The following is a 13,347-nucleotide window of genomic DNA, read 5'->3' as shown; positions in this document are numbered from 1 at the left end:
GCCCCACATGATGTTTTGGTGCTTGATTTGTAAAATCATAATGTAATTTGATGTTTAATAGGCTTTTCCTTAATTCCTCCTTATTATCCAACATTTTCGCTTATCCAACATTCTGCCGGCCCGTTTATGTTGGATAAGCGAGACTCTACTGTAGTATTTTATTTAAAGTATTATTTCTTCAGGGGATTTTTTGCTTGTTATTTGAGTTTTGGTTAATGGAGTGTCTACTGAATATTGTAAGGAGGAGGCTGTAGTTATTTCATGATTCAGGGAAAGCACTCTGCATATACTCACATGCATAATATTATTCATAGCCATTTTTGCAAAGGGGTTCTCTGCCATGGGTTCAGTACTTGTTCTTGAAAGATTAATTTCTTGCCATACCACAATGTTCTCTATCTGTAAAATGTGACCTATGGACCACAAATATAAATATAGCACTAAGCATTTTACAGCTTATTTCTTGCCTCGCTGCTTTTGTCATCTAGCACTATCTGCCAGCATGAACACTTGGCTTTTCCTTCCTGTTTACAGCACATTTCAGTCTGGGTGGCATTGACCCTACCGCTGTTTAGCACCAAAAGTTTGCCAAATTCTAGGCAAAATCTTTATTACGGTCCAGCATAGACATCAGGGACATCAGTCTTTGCTTGTCTTGTTTCCATTTATAAGAGTAAAGAATTTTCAGAGTTCCTTCTCTCTGGTGAATGTTTAGAAATTTTGAGTGATTTGTTTTGGTTTTCTGATTTATTAGCACAAAAATGATATGTGCAGAAAAAAGTATTCTGTTTGTGTTGTTTGCACAAAATTGTTGTGTTTTGGACAATTCAGCAAGTTTTGTGCATGGACAAATATTTTTTTTTTGTTAAATGTCAACATGTGAAAAATGTCATGATGATTATTTTCCGATGGGGTTTCTCAGTGTGATGAAGATCAAAATATTTGCAAACATTTGTTACATCCTTTCAAAACTCTGCCCATAGACTTATCCATTCGTTCACTAGTATTCACATTTTGTTAGGAAAAAATTGCAGTCTGCAAATGAACATATATACATACTTCATACACATACCTATGGCCATACCATTTTAGCATAGCCAAACATGTCTGATCTCAGTAGTTAAGCAATTTGGATAATTCTCCCCTCCTGATGATTTTGACAAACTAGCACTTTGGCCCAGGTTTTTTCTAGATTTTATCCAAGATTTTACCTTTTGTCCTTGAATGTGATTTTATTACTTGTTTTTATTGTTATTATCTGTTTTATTGCTTTGTTTTATTGTTGTGGACTGGGCCTGGCCCCATGTAAGCCGCTCCGAGTCCTTTCGGGGAGATGGGGCGGGGTATAAAAATAAAATTATTATTATTATTATTATTATTATTATTATTATTATTATTATTAAGATCAGGCCTGATTAGTATTTGGATGGGAAACCCCCTGACAATACTGAGTGCTGTAGGGCATTTTTGAGAGCCAACATGATGTACTGGTTTGAATGTTAGAATACAGCTCTGAAGACCAGGGTTCAAATTCCTGTTCAGTCATGGAAATCCATTGTGTGACCCTGGGCAAGCCACACTTTCTCAGCCTCAGAAGAAGATGAAAGCAAAACCTCATCTGAACAAAACTTGTCAAATAAACCCTGTGTTGTGTTCACCTCTCAGTCACCATAAGTTGGAGAAGACTTGAAGGCACACAATGATAACAACAACAACACGCACACACACAAGTGATTTTTAAGAGCATCATCTTACAGAAGTTAATCAAGAGTTAAGAGTTAATTCCATTGAGCATTCAGTCCTTCTCTATTTCCGTTTTGTTTTGCTTTGTGAGGGCTCAGCTGCTCTGGATTCAAACCCATAACTAATATTAAATTGATGCATTACATTTTGCATATCTAGCGCTACCCTTCTGCCTCCATTCATTACAGATTTGGGCTTCAGGCCTGGGTGGTTTGGAGGCTTCCTTTGTTTCATTTTTCCTCCTTGAGTACCATTTAATTTGTGCAATTATTTTTCCACTGTGTGCATGCCACATATTGACATGTGCCTTTTAAAGAGAATACAGTTGCTTCTGATGAAGCCATTGTTTCTGTGAATAGAACATTTTTTTTCTCACTGTCATTTCCACTGTGACACACCATTGACGCTTTGGATGAGAATCTATTTATTTGTTCTTAAAGTGCTTGGAAAATTGTCCAAGTCTCTCTTTAATGTATTTGCTTTTGAGAAGCCCATAATGTTGTTGTTTGTCCCTTCCCTTTCTGAACTCAGCTGTGGAAAACAACTCCAGTTATTAATGGTCCCTAACTCTGTTTGGCTGTTAGAACCAGCATAGTCAGGGAGCCAGAATCCCAGCAACATTTGAAAGGAACAAGAAGTTCACCCCAAGGGAAATGACAGAACTAAATGTAGGCAACTTCAAACAGTCCAATGCAGCAATTACCTGCCTTGCAATGTTGCCATTGTATGTTTGAATATGAGCTGGCCCATGCATTTAATACTCCATCTTAAAGAGAATGGCACTGACAATCTTATCACTGGCATACAATTGCTAATGTGAGAAACTACATATGCATCCTTCCACTTCAGGCGTTGTATACAGTATATACAGTATAAACCTCATCTATTTGCTGAACCAGTACAAGTGGTTTTTCTTACCCACATCTATCTATCTACATTAATTTTACATATGAATTTTCCACTCATATGTTTGCAAGTCTTTGCAAATCCTATAAACATATAGATATCTAGAGATTTCATTGTACCTGTATATCTGTATCTATGTGTATACATTATTTATATATGAATTTTCACGTCATATGTTTGCAAGTCTTTGCAAATCCTATACAGATATAAGTATCTATATAGAGAGAGATGTCTAGATAGATATATATGAATACAGATATGTAGGGCTTGCAAATATTGCAGGGGGAAATGCACACACACACACACACACATAGAGATTTCTAGATAGATATAAACATAAATATATAGGGCTTGCAAATATTGCTGGAGGGAAATGCACATATAGGGAAGATAGGGCTGGATACAAATGAAGTTATTATTATTATTATTATTATTATTATTATTATTATTATTATTATTATGCTATTGTTAATACCATATTGTTTTTGTTGACCCTACTTTTCCACTTACAGAGCTAGTTTACTGTTTTTCTTTGAAATACGGTAAATGTTGAAAAACCTTTAACCTACTGATGCCTCAATATAATTTCATTGGGATCTATTTTCATTTTGACCATTTACCAGTAGCTGCTGCATTTTCCACCCTCAGCTTATACTCGAGTCAATAAGTTTCCCCATTTTATTGTGGTAAAATTAGGTGCCTCGGCTTATATTAGGGTCGGCTTATACACGAGTATATGCGTTAGTTCTTCTTTGCTTTGGCCTTCATTTGAACGAGCCTCAAATTTATTCTACCAGCTATGGGTAAAAATTCAAGCAATATTTCCTGATTTCTAGGATGCACAGACAGAGAAACAGACCTTCGGAGGAAATCATTGTATTACTGGATATTGTAATACACGATATACTTTCAGAAGGCATCTTTTAAAATATCTATTAAACAGAATCTACATGTCAGGATTAATACACTTAAATAAACTACATAATAAAACCATAACTACACAGAGAAAAAACTAAACTAGGCATAGAAAAATATAAAACATGGAAAAGTGTGGAAGGGTGTCTTTTTTGAAAACAAATGAACCATCTGTAAGTTGAGACAATGGGCGTAATTAATTTGATGTGTTTAGGTCTACTGCATTGTTGGGAAACTCAAAATATTTTCCATAGTATAAATGTAAATATAGCAGGAGTCTGTTTAATACCAGGGCTGTGTTACCTGATTTTTCAGTTGACTTATTCCAAACATATTCAATTTTCAGGTGTTCAGGAAGAAGATTCTATTTTTAGGAATATGGCAATGCTTCCCAGAGAGTTTTTCTCCACAGTTTGCTGACTTTGCTTCATTATGACTGGAAGCTTTTTCCCCGGAGGAAAACGCTAGTCTTTGCCATCTCTCTTGTGCATTGATTTCAATGGGATTTATGCTTCTGTTCTTTTAGCCATGCTGTTTCCTCACAATAACTTTTTTGAGTAAGTCAGTATTTCTCTTTTGCAGACGAATGAACCAGAAACAGTACCTCGCTTCAGGCTGCTCAGATCAAACTTCAAACAAGATCCTCAACCTCACACCTGATGCTCTTTCAACTGGACCATATTCTCGGTCACAGACTTGTTTTTCTCTTTTCCGAATCTGTGAGTATTCCTTTTCTCTCGTCTCCAGCTTTTTTTCTCACCTTCAAAAAAAATATCCTATGCTTTTGGATCTCTACACAAGAGTCTTCTTGCCAATACAGCTTAGCTTCTCATTATATTTGATTAACAGCATGGCATCTCAGGAGAAAAACTACTAAATAACTCAGCCTGGCTGGGTAGTTTTTTGGATAAGTATTAATAACATCTCAAAGTGTATTGTCTCCCAGACTCTCTGAACAACAGAGGCTTTAGTAAATGCTACCAAATCCCTGAAAAATACAACACAGTGGAAGTGCTGACAATGGCTTACCAGTTTCCTGTTCATTTTTTATAACTATATTTTTCCTCACATGGCTTCTTAAAAGATCCAGCTCACTGTATATAATTGCCAGGGTTGTAACCAGGATTTGAAAGATTACTGGTGACCAGTAAAGATGTCTCTGCTTTCAACTTCAGCAGGATAGACAGCATGAACAGTTTCAAAACATAAGAGGCATCCTACAGGAAGCCTGCATGGTGGAAGCTTATACAGCTGGAGTTTAATACTAAGATGCTATTTTGATGCACAACTCAAGCCATTCTCCTCTTCTGCGTCACGTCCCAATCTGATCCCATAATCCACCTCTCTCAGTAGTCTTGTCCTACAAAGCAGAAGAAAAGGGGCAACCAAAAAGAGCATGGGATTGCAGCAACTCCCCTAGGAGGAAAGTAATCATGTTGAGGCCTATTCAGCTTAATAAAAGAAAGGCAAGTAAAGCAGAAGTGAAAAAGCTATACAAAACAATGGACTTCTTTTAGCTGTAACTCTTAGCTATTATGATATTTCTGTTTCTTTCTGAAGTGTCATATTTTCTAGCCCCAAGCCCTGATTTTTCTAGTACCTAATGTTCCTGGGGTGTTAGACATGTGTAATACATGTTCTAGCCCTGAGTCCTGACAGTCAAAACATGTTCCAAATTTCAAATACCCATTGCTTTATGTCATTATTTTAGGTGACCTTGCAATAAAATAACACAGACATAGAAGTGAAACAATTAAATCAGCACTGAATGGTCTTTTGATTGAAGCTTTAGCAATGTTTTCAGGAGGGTAACATCTTTCTTGGACAGTTATTGCATACTTCTAAGAATGTTCAAAGTCTTGGGGTCTTGGGGTCTTAGAAGTATGCAATAACTGTCCAAGTGTTGTACTGTTTCTCTTTGCTTAAGGTTTCTCTCTTCTTTGCCACATGATTCCAGTTCATAAAGTGATACAATAATGTTATCGTCGTCTCACTCGTTCAGTCGTTTTCAACTCTTCGTGACCTTATGGACCAGTCCATGCCAGAGCTCCCTGTCGGCTGTCACCGTCCCCAGTTCCTTCAAGGTCGAGCCAGTCACTTCAAGGATACCGTCCATCCATCTCGCCCTTGGTCGGCCTCTCTTCCTTTTTCCTTCCATTTTCCCCAGCATCATGATCTTCTCCAAGCTTTCCTGTCTTCTCATGATGTGGCCAAAATACTTCAACTTTGCCTCTAATATCCTTCCCTCCAGTGAGCAACCATTGGGCATTATTTCCTGGAGGATGGACTGGTTGGATCTTCTTGCGGTCCAAGGCACTCTCAGGATTTTCCTCCAGCACCAAAGTTCAAAAGCGTCTTTCTTTCGCTCAGCCTTCCTTATGGTCCAACTCTCGCATCCATAGGTTACTATGGGGAATACCATTGCTTTCACTATGCGGACCAGTGTGATGTCTCTGCTTTTCAGTTTTTTATCGAGGTTGGCCATTGCTCTCCTCCCAAGAAGTAGATGTTTTCTGATTTCCTGGCTGCAGTCTGCATCTGCAGTGATCTTTGCACCTAGAAATATAAAGTCTGTCACTGCCTCCCCATTTTCTCCCTCTATTTGCCAGTTATCAATAGGTGAAGTTGCCATGATTTTGGTTTTCTTGATGTTTAACTGCAACCTGGCTTTTGCACTTTCTTCTTTCACCTTGGTAATAAGGCTCCTCAGCTCTTCCTCACTTTCAGCCATCAGAGTGGTATCATCTGCATACCTAAGGTTGTTAATGTTTCTTCCAGAAATTTTAACCCCAGCCTTGGATTCGTCAAGCCCCGGACGTCGCATGATGTGTTCTGCTTACAAGTTGAATAGGGAAGGTGAAAGTATGCAGCTCTGCCGCACTCCTTTCCCAATCGTGAACCAGTCTGTTGTTCCGTGGTCTGTTGTTACTGTGGCTACTTGGTCTTTATACAGATTTCTCAGGAGACAGACAAGGTGACTTGTTATCCCCATACCACCAAGGGCATGCCATAGTTTGTTATGGTCAACACAGTCGAAGGCTTTAGAGTAGTCAATAAAGCATAAGTAGATGTTTTTCTAAGAGCAGATATATATATATATATCTGGCAATATTGTGTACCTATGTTTTGGTGCCAGTGGTTCCTGGATTCATCACATGCATGATGATTAATCTCACTGTCTTTCACCATAGTCTCCCAAGAACTACTACAAATTTGCTGAAGAGAACTGTGCTTTTTCTTCCCAAAGACAACAACCTATTGTTCTCATGTACTTCCCTTATTTTACCTTTTATAGCAGTCATTACGTAAGAAATAGAAGCCAATCTAAGAAGAACTGAGCTTTTATACTACTAGTAGTCCTACTATGAATAGTAGTAGTATTTGTTGCCATCATCCTAATTCTTTTTTTTCTTCCTCCCTCCCTTCCTCCTTCCCCTCCTCCTCTTGCTTTTTAAAATCAGCATTATTTTCTGAGTGGGTGGAAGTAAAATTGTAAACTCCTTTCAAGCTACCTCCAACATGTGCACCTGTTTTGAAGGAGCTAAATTAGTGCCTTACATAAGAAGATTGCCTTTGGCACTTCCGTGACTCTTCTCAAGTAGCTAGGAAATTGCTCCCACTGTTGATCATGGAAAGTAAAATTTAACTCCTTGACTTTTCTTTCTGAACTTCCTCTGCCTTGTCCTCTCTTTCTCTTCCTGGACATTAAACACAGCAGCAGATGGTAACTGTCTTACAAAGTTCATAAGTGCTGAAATCAGAAGGGAAAAAATAGATTTGCTTACAAAGATACAGAGTTGGAAGTGATGTTTCAATAGTGTAGAGTATACAGAAAATAAATTATAGTACTGGCTTTACTAAGTTGCAGTAACTATGTAGTAGTAAAAGTAATAGTAGATTATGTTGAGAATGAACAAGTGTAAAAACCAATAGACTTGTGCTATCCTCTCCACATCTAGTATCATTGGCCCCTTTCTTCATGCATTGATCTCAAGAAACTTACTGTATATACAAAGTAAAACCAAGCTACCCACAACTCATATGCTCTTCCTTACCTACAACATCATAACATGTCTTAGCAGTGATTGTCATGTAGAGTAACTTTTAGATGAGGAGCATAGTGGATTAAAGCCTTGCGACTTGTAGGTTGGTTTGCTGATCTGAAAGCTGCCAGGTTTGAATCCCACCTGGGGAGAGCGCGGATGAGCTCCCTCTATCAGCTCCAGCTCCATTCGGGGACATGAGAGAAGCCTCCCACAAGGATGATAAAAACATCAAAAACATCTGGGCGTCCCCTGGGCAACGTGCTTGCAGACGGCCAAATCTCTCACACCAGAAGCAACTTGCAGTTTCTCAAGTCGCTCCTGACACGAAAAAAAATACTTTTAGATAATATTTCCTCTACTTCTCAGATATTAGGCATGCTTTTTTTCAGACAAAAATGTAAGGTTCTATATCTCCTGGTTTTTCAAGGCAGTTTAGCCTAGGACTCAGAATAGAGATTCCTATACTTTTAGCAAGATAGTAGTCTTCCAGTTAAATCTGTATGTTATAATTCAAAAACAAAGGATGATTAATTAATTAATTGCTACATACAAAAACTGTTTAGTAACCAATTTTTTTACAAATGTAAAAATTTAGAATACAGAATAACAAAAAAGAAGTATAAAACAAGTTCGATAATGATGCAAACTAAAACGGCTGTGGCAGTACATAATAAAGCCAAAATGAAATCCACCCAAGTTAGAAAGTGGCCTATGGCCTGAAATATAGGTATACGGTGTTTGGGAGGTGAGGAGCCACTGATGATTATGAATTTGCTGGCAAAAAGGTATATAAAAAGGTGGTATATTCTCTTGGAAAATGGAGCTACTTATTAAAGGTGAATGATGATGAAATCCATCTTCTTTCATGGTGTATCTGAAGAGACTTCTAAGATAGAAGGAACTTCTTGAGGGTAAAAGTGGTTCAGCAATGAAACTAATTATCTAGAGCACTGATAAGGTCTCTTTCTTTCCAAAAAGAGACTGTTAAGGATGTTTCAAGCTCAGAGGTTGGACTCAATGGCCTATGAAGCCCCTTCCAATTCTTTCATTCATGGTGGCCTTTAAGTAGAAAGGGACAAAGGCTGGTCCTTTGGGTGCTGCCAGATGGAGTCTTCCAAATCCTTCATCATTATCTATGCAAGCAATGCACAGAAATTGCAGCCCAACAACATCTGTGCCCACATGATTCCCACTCCATCTGACTATCCTATTGGAGCCAGCTGAAGTTTGTGTACCATTTTCAAAGCTAGACCCACTCAGAAGGCATTAGAAGAATTAGAAATGAGAGGTTGCAAGGCTCCTCAATAACACTTGAGGAGTGTTAAGGTGGTATTACATATTTTCTATATTATGCCTGCTGTTCGAAATTCATGGCTGCTCTTCATCAAAATGAAAGTGCAAACATGTCTGGCAATAGAATATGTATTTGGCTTTCTTGGCATTGCTTGCCTTGAAATAATTTCAAATCTATCAAAGCCAAATTTGTTCAGAAGGTGTTTGTAATTGTCTTCTTTTGCTGCTGAGACAATGTGACTTCCCCAAGGTCTTCTGGAGCATTTCCATGATTCAGCAAGGATTGGAGCCCTGGTCTCCTGGAGTCTTAGTCTTAACTGTTTTCCTAAAAATCAAAATGTGTCATCTTGTTTCTTGGTGCTCAAAACCTCACTAAGACACCTCTCTTTTTTCTTAATACAGAAGTATCCAATTTTTTTCTATCTTAGTGAAGATCTTCAGCCATCTGCCTCTGAAATCTTTTTAGAACTGGACCAAGAGAATATTACTAATACAGTAGAGTCTCACTTATCCAAGCCTCGCTTATCCAAGCTTCTGGATTATCCAAGCCATTTTTGTAGTCAATGTTTTCAATATATCATGATATTTTGGTGCTAAATTTGTAAATACAGTAATTACAACATAACATTACCACGTATTGAACTACTTTTTCTGTCAAATTTGTTGTATAACATGATGTTATGGTGCTTAATTTGTAAAATCATAACCCAATTTGATATTTAATAGGCTTTTCCTTAATCCCTCCTTATTATCCAAGATATTCACTTATCTAAGCTTCTGCTGGCCCGTTTAGCTTGGATGAGTGAGACTCTACTGTAATTATAAACCTTGAGTTAACTATTAATGGGGAAAATCAAAACTCTTCTACTTTGTTATGCTTCTTTTGATTAGATAGCCTGACAAATAGAAGACGTTCAAATGGAAGACTGTAAACAGGACACGTGGTCACCAATTTTTACAACCATCAGCACCACATTAACTGCCAGAACAAGTTCCAGCTATTTTTGCATCTGAACAATGGGGAGTGATGGCTCATAGATCAACAGGCAAGTGAATCTGCTGAGTTTTAGCTTTAAAGAAGTTGTGCTGAACCTGTGTTGGTTGATGTGAGTTTCAGCACTCTGGACAGCTCCATTAAAACAATCCAATTGATCTTAGAGATACTGCTTCATTTGAGAATGAAAATCCCATCAGCTCACTCTCGGAGTTTAGAAAAACCCTCAAAAACTAAAACTTAACAATTAAAAATCTCTTCCCTGTACACCACACCTAAAGTTAACTGAGATAGATGACTGTTTCACCATGCCCACTGGAAGGGACATATGTCATGGTTGCCTTATGAAATGTGTCCTTAACTAACTGATAATCACTTTACCTAATGGGAGAATGACCATGTTGGCTAGTTTAGCATTTGCTTTTCTGTATGTTGTGCTCCTTCTGCTTCATGTTCTAAGAACTAAGATGGTTCTTAGTTTACACCAACACTGAAAGGGGGCATCTTATGTGATGACAATAAGAAACCAAGTTATCCATTTCATTCATTTCCTACCACCAGATCAAATCAACACGCAGAGAATGACAGTATAAGGATAGTTCTTCCTGTGATTTGGGTGGTGCTTTGTCAGCCAATGGTTCTTCACAATCTCATCATTCAGATCTTGTTTATAGTATCAGCAAAAGTAGATCAATTAAAAGATGTAATTTATCATGTACATGTTGACTTGCCATTCAACAATGTAATGTTCCAGCCTTATATAATATACAATAATTTAGAAATATATAATATATTTTATATACTTATAATATTGATAATAATATTATAATATAATACAATATTATTCTAATAATAATATAATATAATAATATTAATTACTGTATATACTTGAGTATAAGCCTAGTTTTTCAGCCCTTTTTTAAGATTGAAAAAGCCCCCCTCAGCTTATACTCGGGTGAGGGTCTTGATTGGCTTATATTTGGGTCAGCTTATACTCGAGAATATATGGTACATTTATTATTTTTCTCTATTATTACTGTTATTATTGTATTTATTATTTTTCTCTATTATTGTTGCTACTATTACATTTATTTTACTCTATTTTTTATTATTAATAATAATACATTTATTATTTCACTCTAATCTTATTATTATTATTATTGCATTTCTTATTTTACTCTATTTATTACTTGCATTATTTTCCTATATTTATCATTACTATTATTACATGTATTATTTTACTCTATTATTATTAAAAGGATACATAAGCACATTTACATTGAAGAAGATGAGAATAATGATTGGATCAGAGTTGGACAGTCTTATCTTAAATTTGAGCTTTATGTAAATATTCAAAAACATTTAACCTACTGATGCCTCAATTAATGTACTTTTATTGGTATCTATTTTTATTTCTGAAACTTACCACCCTTGGCTTATACTGGAGTCAATGTTTTCCTAGTTTTTTTGTGGTAAAATTAGGTGCCTCGGCTTATATTCGGGTCGGCTTATACTCGAGTATATACGGTATACATTATATATTAAATGTAATATTACTAATAATATTACCATATAATGATACAGTACAATATAGTAATTTAATGCTTATATTGTGCTATGCTAATAATATATTGTATGTACATTTGATTTGTAAGCCGCTCTGAGTCCCCTCCGGGGTGAGAAGAGCGAGATATAAATGTAGCAAATAAATAAATAAATTAGTTGAAAGAAACCATTATAATTCAAGCTTTTTTCAGATGCAGGTTTATTTATTTATTTATTTACTTACTTACTTACAGTATTTATATTCTGCCCTTCTCACCCCAAAGGGGACTCAGGGCGGATCACATTACACATATAAGGCAAACATTCAATGCCTTGACATAGAACAAAGACAGAAGACAAATGCAGGTTTCGAGCTGGCCTTGAACTCATGACCTCTTGGTCTCAGCTGGCTGCAGCTGGCTGCTTACCAGCTTGCGCCACAGCCCGGGCCTGAGGCTTGAGGTTCCCTTGTATCCCTTGTTGAGCATCCCTTGTATGAAATTGCTGAATCCTAAATATTCCAGAATCTTCTACATTGCTGGCTGAGATAGTGACATCTTTGCTCTCTGATAGGTCGATGTACATACATTTTGATTTGTGCATAAAACTATTAAAATATTACACAAAATAATGTTCAGGCTATGTATAAATTGTATAAGGCATAAATAAATTTTGAATTTAGATTTAGCTCCCACCTCCAAGATATCTCATTAGGTATGTATACACAAATAGAGGTACAGTAGAGTCTCACTTATCCAACATAAACGGGCCAGCAGAATGTTGGATAAGCGAATATGTTGGATAATAAGGAGGGATCAAGGAAAAGACTATTAAACATCAAATTAGGTTATGATTTTACAAATTCAGCACCAAAACATCATGTTATACAACAAATTTTACCAAAAAAGTAGTTCAATACGCAGTAATGCTATGTAGTAATTACTGTATTTACGAATTTAGCACCAAAATATCACGATATATTGAAAACATTTGACTACAAAAATGCATTGAATAATCCAGAACGTTGGATAAGCGAGTGTTGGATAAGTGAGACTCTACTGTATTTCAAATCAGGGCGTGGGAATGAAATAAAATACATTTGTGGTTCCAAGGTTCCAAGCATTTTGGATAAGGGATGCGCAACTTGTAACAGAAAAGTACCAGCAGCTCTGCACCTGAAAAGATTGTTATCAGTACATACAGTATTTCTAGACTGATAATTTGTTGGTCAAGATGGAAGTGAGGTTTGCATCCATGTTTCCTTCTTCTGCTTTCATACACCCACACACTCATTAACCATCTTAGTAGGAGACATCGATACACATTAGTTATGGCAGTATGCACACAATCAAAATGCTAGACAAAGAATTTAGTTCTTATTGGTGAAAAAAACATTTATTTTGGTTTGTCATGAGCCTAACATTATGGATCTGATTCAAGGAGAGAGCATAGTATCTTTGTCAAGGGTTTGTTGTGTGTTTTCCAGGCAGTATGGCCACGTTCTGGAACATGGCCATACTGTCCGGAAAACACACAACAACCCTATGAACCCGGCCATGAAAGCCTTCGACAACACATCTTTGTCATAGTCTTACAAAGATGTGGCTTATAGATGTGCTGTGCAATAGGTAGCCATTTACTACTTCTATATGTCTGAGGAAGTCTGCCAACATCTTTATTCACCGTAGCACATTATTGTGTTCAAGGATTTGTGGGTTGCAACTAAAATGTTTGGTATCAATCCAGCATAATAGCTGAATCAAGCCAAAAACTGATTCCAGGCATAATGTCACTTCGAAAATTCTTATGGAGAAAAATTAATATTTTTTAATGCCGAATGTTTTCTTGTATCCCATCTACAGTAGAGTCTCACTTATCCAACATAAACAGGCCAGCAGAATGTTG

At 36.8% G+C, this 13,347-nt stretch overlaps 1 protein-coding gene across 6 annotated transcripts in view; it reads left to right on the top strand.

The window, feature by feature from the left end:
* Positions 1 to 13,347, top strand: part of b3galt1 (beta-1,3-galactosyltransferase 1) — a 538,987-nt gene that overhangs the window by 488,535 nt on the left and 37,105 nt on the right. For 4 of the 6 annotated variants that reach the window (XM_062969191.1, XM_062969193.1, XM_062969192.1 and 1 more), the window contains one exon: positions 4,147 to 4,283. The exons of 1 other annotated variant lie outside the window; for it this stretch is intronic. The gene's annotated coding sequence lies outside the window, so the exon portion shown is untranslated. Of the gene's footprint in view, positions 1 to 4,146; positions 4,284 to 9,794; positions 9,949 to 13,347 lie in introns of those variants that run through there. One more of the 6 variants, XR_010002361.1, reaches the window with a different exon arrangement.

This window comes from Anolis carolinensis, chromosome 1 (genome assembly GCF_035594765.1).
Source record: "Anolis carolinensis isolate JA03-04 chromosome 1, rAnoCar3.1.pri, whole genome shotgun sequence".
In the NCBI taxonomy this organism is placed as follows: domain Eukaryota; kingdom Metazoa; phylum Chordata; class Lepidosauria; order Squamata; family Dactyloidae; genus Anolis; species Anolis carolinensis.
The sequence above is the reverse complement of the archived record's forward strand: the minus strand, read 5'-3'. Positions and strand labels throughout refer to the sequence as shown.